This window comes from Dendropsophus ebraccatus, chromosome 4, assembly GCF_027789765.1.
Source record: "Dendropsophus ebraccatus isolate aDenEbr1 chromosome 4, aDenEbr1.pat, whole genome shotgun sequence".
NCBI classification, from domain to species: Eukaryota; Metazoa; Chordata; class Amphibia; order Anura; family Hylidae; genus Dendropsophus; species Dendropsophus ebraccatus.
The window spans coordinates 79,189,979-79,203,662 of NC_091457.1; the positions used below are offsets into that span (position 1 = coordinate 79,189,979).

Genomic DNA, 13,684 nt, shown 5'->3' on the forward strand with positions numbered 1-13,684 from the left:
TTCACTACTGTTATCTGCTTATGTAGCAACATGTGCTGCACCTGTAAGTTAACCCATTGGTCACCACATTCATAGGAAAGTTGGGAGGCTTTCTGACTGTGCCCCTACCTTTGTAGCTATCATAAAGGGAGGCCTGGCCTCTGTGGCTTATGTTGGTTTCTTTTGTCTTCATTTGTTAGAGGTAAAGATGGGCATAATTTACAATTACAGGTTTTTGGCCCATTGTCACCTTTTTTTTCAAAAGGACCCAAAATCCACTGGCTGCACTTGGTGATGGATCTGTTTAAACTTTTACATGCATCACTAAATAGTAGTGTTTAAAGGGGTCTTGTACTTTTATAGTAAAATGTCCCAGTGTACAGTATTAGTAAATGTACTCAAAGCACTTACTGACAGCAGCTCCCTGTGTACCTCATAGAGCTAAAATCAGACTCCCCTTCACCAGGCTGGGCTGCCCAGCTCTGTGCTATTTCTGTTTGTAAGGTGACCGACATGGAGCAAAATATGATGCCCATCCCTGTTTATGCCAATGGAGGACACTGAAGGCAGGGCACAGTCAAATGCTCCTCTATGCTTGTCCAACTTATGGACACCTTATGAAAAGGGAAAAACTAGTTTTTCCCTTGTGGGGAAAGCTTTACTAGTTAGCTCAACCTAGACAAAGGTCTAGGACTTGTACTACCACACAGGGCGGTCTCAGAGACTGTGAAGGCAGATGAGTATGAGGATTCTCTCACCCAGTATCTTCAACACACACCCCAGCAGAATACTGTTTACTAATTAGAAAAGAGGTCCTATCTGGTCCCGACACTACCATTGCAAACAAGTTCCTTTTAGTACAAGAGTCTGTCTATAAAGTATTGTGATATTTTTGCACCTGTGAGCAGTATTTTGTATTGCACTGAAGTTGTCTCAAGTAAAGCTATGCTATTGTTTAAGTCTGGTCTCTGTCATCAGGACGCACCTGCACCTCACACCAATTCTACCAAGGTCTGGTGCCCGTGTGTCCAGGGGTCGGTACTACCACTCCTGGCAACTGTGACAAGTTGCACCCAAAACACCAGAGCCCACTAGCTGGTACAACACCAGCATTTAGCGCCCCAGGCCTCGGCACACACACAGATAGATAGATAGATACATACATACATACACACTGGCTCACAGACACACATACATACATACATACATACATACTCACTGACAAACACACACACAGATAGATAGATAGATAGATACATACATTGACAATACAGTACTAACATACACTTAGACACTCATAAATACATACTGTTGTTACATACTGTAACTTTGAAGTTATGTAAATCAGATCCTTCATCATTCTCCTGACGGAACATCTATATGATATAGGAGGCATACAGTGGTATAGTAGAGCCTCATAACCTTCTATAGGTTCAACAGGTGTTAGTTGTATGAAATCTTAATATGCATACCATTAAGGCTGTCTTCATACGTAGCAAGCGCATAGCAAATTTCACATAGCTAGCTTACAGTGGATTTCACGCTGCAAGTTTTCCATTAAAGTCCGCTGCAATACTCTTGCTTTTTATAACCGAAGGCCCTGCAAGAATCTACAGCGAGAATTTTGAGTCTTGTTTAACTAATTAGTTAACTAATTCGTTAAACAAGGCAGGCACTACACTCTTGCAGCGGAATGAAAATCTACTGCAAGAATGCAGGGCCATAGACTTAATAGAACCATTTATTGCAGCGCGTTTCACTATGAAACTTGCAAACTTGCAGTGTGAACACACTCTCAGGTTTTCTTCTAGCTCAGTTCTATGTTCCCTGTTGTTTTACTTCTAGGCATCAACATTTTAGTGCTCATTTTGGTATGTGTAGAAAAGTAGCATATTGAAGTGTACAAATAAAAGGGGAGATTTATCAAACATGGTGTAAAGTGAAACTGGCCCCTAGCAACCAATCAGATTCCTTTCATTTTCCAAAAAGTCTGTGAGGAATGAGAGGTGGAATCTGATTGGTTGCCGGGGGCAACTGAGCCAGTTTTACTTTACACCATGTTTGATAAACCTCCCCAAAAAGGTATAATCCAAACCAACACATGTACAAATGTGTGACCATAATAATAACAACAAAAAACATATATTTTGAAATATAGATATCATATCCTAATTCATCCTATAAATATATAGTCCAAATGTACTTTTCCTGCTCTGTTTACATCGTATATGGCACATATATTGTTCTTTCCCCAAATTCAATGGCTGCATGTTTCTTGGCATAAATATGTCTCATATACCCAAGAGAGTTTGTCTGACATTTGGAGAGAAACCCTTTTCTCTCATCTGCTTTCGGTAAGGATAAGACCCATTAACCAAACATCACAGATCTTTAACTGGGATCAATTACTCAGGATTAATTACCGTAGTTAGCTGCGATTTCAATGAAATTAACGAGGCCTAAATTGATTTTAGCAGACATTTCACTTTGTCACAACAAAGAACACATCAGCTGTCTATTTAACCTGAACTTGTGCCAACATGCATGAATGGAGTCTATGGTAGGAGACTGAAGGTGGCATACTAACACAATGCGCAAATGCAAATCTGCTGTATCCTCTATCAGCCAACCTGCTGTACTCAGTCTGGTAAACCTTTAACTGAACCATTGAGACTTTTGTCCTTCATTGAAAAGTATGCCAATGACAGTATAATACTCTCACTGAATATATATAATTTCACAGATTGAGTATTAAAACATAACCTTTGATATTTATATATGAAACAATGTTTGTATACAAAAAAATTCTTCATGGGATGTCATATAAAGCACCATTAGCATCAATCAAATTTTGATAGGGCAATGTTGTATATATGGTACCTTCAACGTGTACGTAGTCCTCTGACTAATGTAATAATGTTTCATATTTTTTCATCTAAATATTAAAAAGTTATGTTTTACTATGTTTAATGTTCATTTAGCCTACAGTGTCTGTCATGTTTTTTTTTGGGGGGGTGCATAATAATATCCAGAAGAATATCCTTTTGTACATTAGTGAATAAATCTACAAGTGGTGGTTGTATTCCTCTTAGCCTTTGTCTCTTCTTAGATTTCTTTTAGTGTGGGTGTTCTCAGTTTTTATCAATATATAAATATTTTTATTATGACTAGAAGGTGAGCATAGTGATTTCATTTGTCTTGAATTTAAGGGATTAAAGGTACTTTTTTAATCATTGTTTTACTGCTCTAATTTATGTTAACCCCTTAAGGACCAGGCTAATTTTCATTTTTGCGTTTTCGTTTTTTGCTCCTTGTGTATATAAGGCCATAGCAGTTGCATTTTTACACGTACCGAACCACATAAGCCCTTATTTTTTGCGTCACTAATTGTACTTTGCAATAACAGGCTGAATTTTTGCATAAAATATGCTGCGAAACCAGGAAAAAATTATATGCGCGGTGAAATTGAAAAAAAACAAAACACGCAATTCTTTTTCTTTGGGAGGGCTTTGTTTTTACGCCGTGTGTCCTATGGAAAAACTGTCATGTTATATACAGTATGTTCCTCAAGTCGGTACAATTAAAGCGATATGCAACTTTTATAACTTTTATAATAATTGATGGCTCGTAAAAAATTAAAACCTTTTACAGAAAATAAAGGTTCCTTAAAATCGCTCTATTCCCATGCTTATAGCGCTTTTATCCTTTCATCTATGGGGCTGTAAGTTGTGTTATTTTTTGCGCCATGGTCTGTTCTTTCTATCGGTACCTTGACTGTGAATATGCGACTTTTTGATCGCTTTTTATCACAATTTTTCTGGATTTGATGCGACCAAAAATGCGCAATTTAGCACTTTGTAATCTTTTGCGCTTACGCCGTTTAACGTGAGGGGTCATGAATTAAATTAAATAATATTTCGGGCGATTATGCACGCAGCGATACCAAACATGTTTGTTTGTTTATTTATTTTTATTTTTAAAATGGGAAAAGAGGGGTGATTTGGAATGGGGAGGGGATTTTTTTATTAATAAAAACACTTTATTTTGTTTTCACATACAGTAATGAAGCCCCCTGGGGGGCTTAAATATACACAGCACTGATCTCCCATCAGTACCGCTAGACTCGGGGTCATCTGGGGACAGGCACCCATGGCGTACCGGTACATTCTTGGTTGCCTAGGGGTTAAAGAGGATGTACCATCAGGTACATCCTCTTTAATATGACCCTTGGATAGAATGGCGCCGTCACGGGGAAGCTGGTCCATTTTTTTGAACTGCGCTGTTCTATCCACAGATACTGGGCTGGGGCTGAAGCACTGGAGGCGGGCTGGCCCGCCCCCAGTGGGAGTAAACCCCCGCGCCTCTATGACGTGGCTCCATTGATTCTAAAGGAGCCGTGTCAGAGGGGAGGGAATTCCCTCCCACTGCTGGCCCGCCTCCAGTGCTTCAGCCCCAGCCCAGTACCTGTGGATAGAACAGCGCCGTACACGGGAACCGGGCCGCAGTTCAAAAAACGGACCGCAGCACTGGCTTCCCCGTGGTGGCGCCGTTCTATCTGTGGGTCATATTAAAGAGGCTATACCGGATCCTCTTTAACCTCTTAAGGACATAGGACGTACCGGTACGTCCTATGTCCTCACTTGCACTTCAAAGCGGGGCCGCGCGGCGGCCCCGCTTTGAAGTGCCGCGATCCCGGGTGCCGCGTGTAGCCCGGGACCGCCGCTATTAGCGGGCACGGTCTGATCGCCGTGCCCGCTAATTAGCTAATCGGAGGCAGCTGTCAAAGTTGACAGCTGCCTCCGATTACCGGAGGCAACGTTTCCCTGGTGTCTAGTGGGGGAGATCGCTCCTCCGGGACCTTGTCCCGGAGGAGCGATCTCCGTTACTGATGCCGGCCGGGGACGCGTCCAAGATGGCGCCGTCCTCGGCTCGGCACTCGTTTGTATTCGGCTGCAGCAGCCGAAAGCAAACGAGTGCCGATCTCATGGATCTCTGCAGCATATCTATGCTGCAGAGATCTCAATGAGAGATCCAAGTGTATATACTAGAAGTCCCCCAGGGGGGCTTCTAGTATATGTGTAAAAAAAAAAAAAAAAAGTGTTGTTAATAGTAAAAAGCCCCCTCCCCTAATAAAAGTCTGAATCACCCCCCTTTTCCCAGGTTTTAAATAAAAGTAAACAAATAAATAAATAAATAAACATGTTTGCTATCGCCGCATGCGTAATCGCCCGAACTATTAATTAATCACATTCCTGATCTCGTACGGTAAACGGCGTCAGCGCAAAAAAATCCCAAAGTGCAAAATTGCGCATTTTTGGTCGCATCAAATCCAGAAAAAATGTAATAAAAAGCGATCAAAAAGACGTATATGGGCAATCAAGGTACCGATAGAAAGATCACATCATGGCGCAAAAAATGACACCTTACACAGCCCCATAGACCAAAGGATAAAAGTGCTATAACCCTGGGAATGGAGCGATTTTAAGGAACGTATATTGGTTAACAACGGTTTGAATTTTTTACAGGCCATCAGATACAATATAAGTTATACATGTTATATATCGTTTTAATCGTAACGACTTGAGGAACATGCATAACAAGTCAGTTTTACCCCAGGGTGAATGGCGTAAAAACACATTTCCCCCAAATAAAAGAAATGCATTTTTTTTTTTCAATTTCACCACACTTCGAATTTTTTTCTGGTTTCGCAGTGTACTTTATGCAAAAATTCAGCCTGTAATTGCAAAGTACAATTAGTGACGCAAAAAATAAGGGGTCATGTGGGTTTCTAGGTGGAAAAATGCAAGTGCTATGACCTTTTAAACACAAGGAGGAAAAACCGAAAACGTAAAAACGAAAATGGGCCATGTCCTTAAAGGGTTAAATTCTGATTTTATTTAGCTTCATTGTTGGCTTTTTTTCGTGTATTCATTTTTGCCAGGTAAGGGAACGCCGCCCAGTTGTCTGCAGCCACTTAGGGCTGTTGTGGCGAGTAGGTAAGGCCAGCTGGGGCGGGTCTCAGTTCTAGGGCTGCACTCGTCTTGTTTTCCCAGATTCCCTACCTGACAATACCCTACTGCAAGTCAAACCCTTAGTAAATTAACTGCTTGTATTTAATAGGAGGATGGGGGACACTACGAAGATTGAAGGAAAATGGCTAGAAAAGAGAAAATACAACAAGCCGACTATATAGGGAAGCTATCATGGTTCCAGGTACACCTTTTTTCTTATTTTATCTCCATAGTTCTTTACAACACAGAGATACAAACTTTTTGTAAATATGTAAATGAGTCTCAAAAGCCTGTGAGGTGTTCCCCAGCATGACAAGAGCCCATATAAGCCCAGCCCATCTGCTCTTGTTCACCACCTCTGTACACACTCGCATCTGCCTTCCCAATTTGACTACCAGATAAAGAGGACATGGGCTACATTTGCATGGGCTTTTGCTATGCTGGGGAACTCCACTTGGCTTTCCCATGTTTTCCATGTAGACTATCTTTAAGGGTATATTCACACGGGCGGGCTCGCAGCGAGATTCTCGCTGCGAGCCCGGCAGGTCCTGGCAGTTCCCATAAACTACATACTTGCTGCGGTCTAAACGACCGCAGCGAGTATGTAATTATACCGCCCTTAACCCCTTCTGCTCCCGCCGGCTCCCCCGCTGTAAGCAGCATACATTACCTGTCCTTGCTGCACGGGTCCGGCGTCCTGCTCTCCCGTCCGGCCAATTAGTGTGTTGCCCAGCCGCAGCCACTGATTGGCCGGGCGGGAGAGCAGGATGCCGGACCCGTGCAGCAAGGACAGGTAATGTATGCTGCTTACAGCGGGGGAGCCGGCGGGAGTAGAAGGGGTTAAGCGCGGTATAATTACATACTCGCTGCGGTCGTTTAGACCGCAGCAAGTATGTAGTGTGTGGGAACTGCCAGGACCTGCCGGGCTCGCAGCGAGAATCTCGCTGCGAGCCCGCCCGTGTGAATATACCCTAAGGCCACAATAAGGTTTGCCACAAGATTTCTTAGCGATGGGATTGGTTTTCCTATAGACTCAGTTTTCCTAACTGGCACTGCAACCCAGGCCTAGCTATCTAGGCTTCAGTTCTATTTATTCATGCCACTGTAGACCTGAAGGACAAAAAATTTATTGGCCCACCAAAAATAAAGATTGGCCTCAAAACAGGAACAACAGTTAGCCATATTGTTCTGATTTTCTCCCCTCCAGCCAGGCCAAGTGGACCTCTAGAGCTGACGGTAGACTGTAAAGTTACAATCAATTGCAAGTGCACATGGTCCAAATTCTGACTGTATCATGCTTTCTATCTTTCTATCTATTTAACTGTATAACAATCTCCTATTTATATATGTATTTATTACATGGGTGTCTAGGATTAGATAAAACACATTTACTTAAAAAAAAAAAAAAAAAAAATAGAAACAGCACTACACCTGTCTCCAGGTTGTGTGGTATTACATTTTAGCTCCATTTACATCAATGATAGTGAGCTACAAAACCAGAGCAGGAGAGATGTGGCATTTTTAATGAAATTGTTGAATACTATAATGTAGAATGGGAAAGAAACATAATATTCACCTACATATGAAAATATAAAACCTTTGTCTCTAATGGTCTCTAAAATCTCCAAATGTATTCTTTTGTGCTCCTTTTACATATATATTTATATTTAAGGTCCCTGAACCATTGTCATGGTTGTATTGTGAATACTAATTGGCTCCTGTATAAAAGTGGTATTCAGAATGATATTTCTCCTTATTTATCCTAAGGAACAAAATTATGACGGGCAATTTTTTAGAATTATGTAGGAGGGTAAAAGGTCCCATGCAGCATTAGAAGGAAAGGCATTTATAATTACATTGTAATTTAGGCCAGTGATTTATGATTTACACAGGGAGAGACAAATGTGGTTCGGCCGAGAGATCTAGGAAGAAGTTTAGTGAGATACAGCTTAATGAAATAATAAGAAGAAAAATGGATTGCATTACCTTGCAGCTACTTTCTACCCTCACTGAATGTTCTTTTTAACCCAATGGTGCAAAATGTGGAGGGAGGAGGCACAATATCACTTATGTATGAAATTTCTTATAATAATGCAGTTTTTTTTTTTGTTTTTTAAAGCTAGGTGTTATAATAAATCTTAATACCATTATCTGTATGACAATATCATGCTTGATGCTGAACAAATTGAAGACAGAAAGGGGCAGCCAAAATTTGTTAAAGCCTAAATGCTGTATACTTGATTAGAAAATGTATTATTGCACAGAGCTTAATGGTTTTTATCTAGGTGAAGGGAGTACCCCCTGTCTTTTGAAGGGATTTTACCTGGAAATTTTTTACACTATATTTTCTATGGGACATTTATATACTTAAATAAGTTAATCATATGTCTCTTCAAAGGTCTTTTCTCAAGACTAGCAAGTTTAATTCTTTTAATCTTTTCTAATAACTAAGATGCTCAAGCCAGTGCCCAAAAGTGACCAGTATACTCCATATTCAGGCACACAAAAAGCTTTTTAAAGCAATAATATTTCCCTGCCCCGCATGTCTATATTGCTGTTTTATTGCATGACAATATCCTCCTGGCCTTAGGGTCCTTTTACACTGATAGATTTCTCTGCCTTTACACTGCACGAGACATTGAGTGGCTGGGCTGCACAAATGATTCTTGTATCATTTATGCAGCCATGGAAACTGACAACATGGATATACATATACACTCACCGGCCACTTTATTAGGTACACCAGGCTAGTAACGGGTTGGACCCCCTTTTGCCTTCAGAACTGCCTCAATTCTTCGTGGCATAGATTCAACAAGGTGCTGGAAGCATTCCTCAGAGATTTTGGTCCATATTGACATGATGGCATCACACAGTTGCCGCAGATTTGTCGGCTGCACATCCATGATGCGAATCTCCCGTTCCACCACATCCCAAAGATGCTCTATTGGATTGAGATCTGGTGACTGTGGAGGCCATTTGAGTACAGTGAACTCATTGTCATGTTCAAGCAGAAATCGAGACTCATCAGACCAGGCAACATTTTTCCAATCTTCTACTGTCCAATTTCGATGAGCTTGTGCAAGATGTAGCCTCAGTTTCCTGTTCTTAGCTGAAAGGAGTGGCACCCGGTGTGGTCTTCTGCTGCTGTAGCCCATCTGCCTCAAAGTTCGACGTACTGTGCGTTCAGAGATGGTCTTCCGCCTACCTTGGTTGTAACGGTTGGCTATTTGAGTCACTGTTGCCTTTCTATCAGCTCGAACCAGTCTGCCCATTCTCCTCTGACCTCTGGCATCAACAAGGCATTTCCGCCCACAGAACTGCCGCTCACTGGATGTTTTTTTTTTTTTCGGACCATTCTCTGTAAACCCTAGAGATGGTTGTGCGTGAAAATCCCAGTAGATCAGCAGTTTCTGAAATACTCAGACCAGCCCTTCTGGAACCAACAACCATGCCACGTTCAAAGGCACTCAAATCACCTTTCTTCCCCATACTGATGCTCGGTTTGAACTGCAGGAGATTGTCTTGACCATGTCTACATGCCTAAATGCACTGAGTTGCCGCCATGTGATTGGCTGATTAGAAATTAAGTAGTAACGTGCAGTTGGACAGGTGTACCTAATAAAGTGGCCGGTGAGTGTATATGTGCTTTTAGTTTCCAGATTACACAGCCGTATGTATTTACCTAGAGGGCTGCTGTTATCTGGCATCCTATTCTCCTGCTCTCCAGCCGCTGTGTCTTCAGGCCCTGCTTGTTACTCATTCTGGAATGGTCTAAAGACAGCAGCTGGACGGAGGAGCCAGAGAGCAGAATGCTCAGATACTATTTAAATGGCGTTTGAGACAGCAACTGTATTACTTCCCATTGTAACAGTGTCCCCACTGTGTCCCCATGTAGTAGACAAGCCCCCTCTGTGCGCCATATAAGTAGTTTTTCCAAATATGTGCCAGTCTGTGCCCCCATATAGTATAGGAGATCTTCTTTGTGCCTCCATCTAGGTAGAGTGTAGTAGTAGAGGTATAGTGGACAAAGGGTGTAGTAGTGGAGATATAGAGGATAAGGGGTGTAGCAGTGGAGGAAAAAGGATAAGGGGTGTAGTACTACAGGTTTACATGAGGGGTGTTATAGTACAGGTATAGATAAGTGTTGTAGTAGTAGCGGTACAGGTGAGGGTTGTGGTAGTAGTACAGGTATAGATGAGGGATATAGTAGTACAGGTATAGATGGGTGTTGTAGTAGTAGTAGTACAGGTATAGATGAATGTTGCGGCAGTAGTACTACTTATACAGATGAGCGGTGTAGTACTGCAGATATAGATCAGTGTTGTAGTAGTAGGGGCAGCACAGGTACAGATAAGGGGTGTAGTAGTAAAAGTATAGTAGCTGATGTGGGCGTGGTGCTGGTTCCTCCCCCTGCTCTCCGTTGATATCCTCTGAGACTGCGTCGCTCTCCTGCTCCCTCCCCCGATCTAGTTCTGGTGATTGTACTGGGGGGCTCTTTAGGGCCTGGTTGCTGCTGAAGATCTCCACTGCTGTGTACTAGTGGCAGGGAAAGAGGACAGTGCTGGATCCAGAAGGGGACACTCTCCCTCCCCAGGCTCTGCTAGCTTCAGCTCTGGCAGCTGGAGGTCACCACTAGCTGTGCCTCCCACCTGCCTGCATTGGGGATTACTGTGGCCCTGCACCTCATGAACATTCTTCTCAACTGCCTGCCCCTCCCTGGCCAAGCTGAGGCTTGTGGCCATATTCTGGGGGAGGTCGTGCTGCAACACGGACTCTCCCACTGGATCGCAAGTTATTCCTGGCAGGGCAGACTATACAATGATTTTACAACGAAATTTACAATTTCAACACCCCCCCCCCCCCCCCCCCAAAAAAAAAAAATAAATAAATAAATAAATAAATAAAAGGGTTTTTAAATTCTGGGCAAATTAATCAAATTAATTCGATTAATTAACATTGTTGACAAAGAATATTGGCGTAGAATTGTGACAAAGAATGGTCACACAGAATATTGGCTTATAGTACAGGCTTAGAATGTTGACATGTGATGTAGGATAAATATATGCATAATGAGGGACATTTATTAAGATCGGCGTACTCATACACTGGTCTTAAATTAGTCCCTGTCCCCATTCTCCCTGCTGGATTTACTAAGAGGTGCACGCCTCTCACAGAAATCTGGCCCAGAAATCCACACGTGCTCCGGAGAAGGTGTAAATTTCTGCCACGATTTACACCTGCTAGCAAGTGTAAATGATAGTAGATCAAACACTGAAGGATGCAACACCTTCTTCCCGCCTTGTTACATCCCCCTGCCCATCCATCAAGCAAGCAGAGGTTGCAGATGGCTATTGCGCTTTTTGGATACTTTGATGCCAGCCTGGTCCGGTTTGGTGAGACTTGCACCCACACTGTATACTGTTCTACTGTGCTGCTGAGAGACTGTGTTTTGGTTGCAGATGGCATACACCAAAGAGAAGGTAAGAATCTGCTCCTTCTCTATGGTGCAAACCACTGGGCACAACAATAAGTGTCTCCCAGAATATTGACATAAAATGTAGGATTAGAATTTTTACATAGAAAGTTAGCAGAGAATGTTGGCAAAGAATGATAGCATAGAACATCGGCATATATTGTTGGCAAAAATGTTGACCTAGAATATTGATATTTAGGCTTAGAATTACGTAAAATGATGGCATACAATGTTGTCATACAATTTTGGCAAAGATTGTTGGCATATAATGATGGTTTAGAATGTTTGCATACAGTGTTGCAATAGAATGTTAACATAGAATTTTGGCATTTAGGCCCAGATTTATAAAACTCTGTAAAATCTAACCTGGTTTAAACTGCCCATAGCAATCAATCACAGCTCAAGTTTTATATTACCAGAGTAGAGATCTGAGCTATAATTGGTTACTGTGGGCAGTTCATACCAGATTATATTTCATATAGTTTAATTAAACTGGGCCATGCATAGAATGTTGTAATTTTGGCATAGAATTGTGGTAAAGGATAGTGACATAATATGTTGGCACAGAATGTTGACAGAATGTTGGCATATTGAAGGTTTAGAATGTTGGAATACAATGTATACCTAGAATGTTAGCAGAGAATGTCAGCATATAATGTTGGAATAGAATATGGACGTAGAGTGTTGACTTACAAAGTTGCCATATAATTAAAGTTTAGAATGTTGACATGTGATGTTTGCATACATGTATACATAGAATGTGGGCGTAGAATGTTGACAAAATGTTAGCATAGAATGTGAGCTTAGAATGCTGGAATAGAATGTATGCATAGAATGTTAGCATAAAATGTTGACATTGAATGTAGGCAGGGCCGGTTTTAGACAAACTGTGGCCCTGGGCAAAACTAAAGTGGGGCTCCCATAATGTATATGTACTGTATGTAAACAATATGCTATACCATCCGACAACAAAATATTATCTTTATGTAGTGATTTAAACCTTTAAGGACCCATGACGTACCTGTTCGCCAGTGGGTCCAGTGGCACTATGAAATGAGCTCAGAAGCAGAGCTCACTTTATATCACGTAGGGACTGGCTGCTATATGTGATCACGCGGTGACCCGCCAGTAACCGCTGCAGCTGCGCTCCTGTCACTGTCTGATCGGGACACCCTGGGGGTTCCGATAGTTTTATCTGACTGCTAGAGGTCCCTTACCTTCCTCCCGGCAGTCAGATCGGGGATCATTGTATAGAATCTGCCACAGGCAGCCTCTATGCAATGATTGCAGATTACACTGATGAATGCTATGCTATGGCCACAGGCAGGATCTATGCAATGATCGCAGATTACACTGTTCAATGCTTTGCTATGGCATAGCAATGATCAGTGTATATAATGAAATGTACAAATGTCCCCAGGGGGCTATAAAAAATGTCCAGCTGGCACCTACGTCACATTTCTTCTGACTCCCATTCGTTGTCCAGGGCTTTTGAACACTGTCCTATGCAATAAATCAGTGTTTCCAATGCCTCACTATAAGAGCCCTCTCATAGGGATGCATTAAAGAATCCAACTCACAGCCTCCTTAGATGCGGGTCAGCCAGTTTAGTGATTGTATGCACCCAACCTCCTAACACAATAACCCATAACTAAACCCACCCCTACCATGTAATGTATATATGGATAAACCCACACCACCATGTACTGTATATATGGATAAACCCACCTTCACCATGTACTGTATATATGGATAAACCCACCCCCACCATGTACTGCATATATGGATAAACCCACCCCCACCATGTACTGCATATATGGATAAACCCACCCCTACCATGTACTGCATATATGGATAAACCCACCCCCACCATGTACTATGTATATGGATAAACCCACCCCCACCATGTACTGCATATATGGATAAACCCACCCCCACAATGTACTGTATATATGGATAAACCCACCCCCACCATGTACTATGTATATGGATAAACCCACCCCCACCATGTACTGTATATATGGATAAACCCACCCCCACCATGTATTGTATATATGGATAAACTCACCCCCACCATGGACTGCATATATGGATAAGCCCACCTCAACATGTACTGCATATATGGATAAACCCATCCCCACCATGTACTGCATATATGAATAAGCCCACCCCACCATGTAATGTATATAATGGATAAACTCACCCCTACCATGTACTGTAT

At 42.1% G+C, this 13,684-nt stretch overlaps 1 long non-coding RNA gene across 2 annotated transcripts in view; it reads left to right on the forward strand.

Moving 5' to 3' along the window:
- The first annotated feature begins 2,006 nt into the window (after positions 1–2,006).
- Positions 2,007–13,684, forward strand: part of LOC138789746 (uncharacterized) — a 77,882-nt gene continuing 66,204 nt past the window's right edge. For both annotated transcript variants that reach the window (XR_011362780.1, XR_011362781.1), the window contains exons 1-2: positions 2,007–2,061; positions 6,100–6,192. This is a non-coding gene — a long non-coding RNA (uncharacterized lncRNA). The remainder of the gene's footprint in view (positions 2,062–6,099; positions 6,193–13,684) is intronic.